Source organism: Ipomoea nil, unplaced genomic scaffold (assembly GCF_001879475.1).
Source record: "Ipomoea nil cultivar Tokyo-kokei standard unplaced genomic scaffold, Asagao_1.1 scaffold0872, whole genome shotgun sequence".
In the NCBI taxonomy this organism is placed as follows: Eukaryota; Viridiplantae; Streptophyta; class Magnoliopsida; order Solanales; family Convolvulaceae; genus Ipomoea; species Ipomoea nil.
Genome location: NW_017617300.1, coordinates 1,410 through 2,969, shown reverse-complemented (window position 1 = coordinate 2,969; position 1,560 = coordinate 1,410). Strand labels below are relative to the sequence as shown.

Genomic DNA, 1,560 nt, shown 5'->3' with positions numbered 1-1,560 from the left:
CGGAGCGGCATATTTGCCTTCTTGATTTGGGTCGGCCTATTTTACTTTTTAATTTGAGTCGGTCCTATTTTGCGGTCAACTATGAGCAACTTAGTTTGATTTACCTACCTGTGATCCTCTGCCGACTAAGATGTGGTTTACCCCGGTCCTATACCCCTATTTGCCTTCTTGATTTGCGTTCTTGATTTAAGTCGGTCCTATACTCCTATTTGCCTTCTTGATTTGAGTCGGTCAGCTATGAGCAACTTAGTTTGATTTACCTACCTATTAAACTAACCCGCTAGAAAGAGGGCTTGAACCTCCGACCTTGTGGTTAACAGCCACACGCTCTAATCAACTGAGCTATTCTAGCTTTGTATTTCATTGGAAGAAATTTGCATTAATCTTCAATAGTACAAAGAAAATAGGTAATCGTGTTCCCTTTCCTTATAGAAACCCAGGACGATGTAGCAAAGAATGTGTGGAAAAGAGTTTTTGACTTCATCTCACAAAGGATTTTTATATTCAAAGCCAAATGTACCAAACCTCTACTATTTTCTCCATTAATGAATCTTAAAATAATAAGCAACGATGTTTAGGCAATTATGGAGTTTATTGTGGCCATGCTAACAAAAGTTATAGGCCAGGCAAGCCAATGAATCCTTATAGATAAGGATGTCATTTAATTATTTGTTGTCGTTCATCAAAAAATTTTATAGGTCATAAAACTAGTAAGGTGTACATAGCAGTGACCCTTCTAGCTATCCCAAAAGTTTTTATTGGTACTTTTTATTACGGAGTAAATGTTTAGTTAATAGTGAGGAGGCCTACATGGTTGATGGAAGATGCGGGTAATTTCTTTATCAAAAGGGGCATTATAGAGGGTGGTAGCTTGAGGTGAGTTAATTGGTCCTCATCAAGGAGGGATATATGGTTGGCCTAGTTTAAACTCATCAATATTGATGAGGTGATGAAAGCAACCTTGGGGTTGGCAAGTGGGTGGGAAGGGGGTACATAGCTTCGTTAGCGACCATCTTGGTATCATAGATGGTTCACAAGGGTCAATATGAAAATTGGATTGACAATAATTTCACTATTGAACTTTGGGAGCTCAAGGAGTGTAATCGGCTTGCGAGAGAAGGGGTTGCGTAACGTTGTGGTAGAGTTGGACTTGGAGGCTATGGTTAAGATCATTCAAGGGTATGTAAACACGAATCATGAGTTGTCTGTAATTGCTTATTGTAAAAATCTAGGGGTACGGTTATGATGGAAGATAATAAGTATGCTGACTTTCTGGCAATTTTGGACGATGTGGAAACGACGGAATAGTGTTTATGAGTCATCCTCGAGACAAAATGAAGGATCTTTTGTTTGACGCTCTGGATGAGAGTCTCAATTCAGATGACTAAATGAAAGTGATGACTTCCGTGTTACACATACAAACCAAATTCAAGTATCACTATTAATTTACTTTCATGCATTTTATATTTTTTGTTAAATGTGTGATTATTATTCTTATCGTCCAATATCGCATATTTTATTACAATAACTCACACATAAATCGATGAATGTTGCAATTAG

General features: G+C 37.7%; 1 non-coding gene across 1 annotated transcript; it reads right to left on the bottom strand.

Moving 5' to 3' along the window:
• Positions 1–278: 278 nt before the first annotated feature.
• TRNAN-GUU lies at positions 279–352 on the bottom strand. Its single transcript has one exon. It is a non-coding gene; the product is annotated as a tRNA-Asn (tRNA).
• Positions 353–1,560: the final 1,208 nt, after the last annotated feature.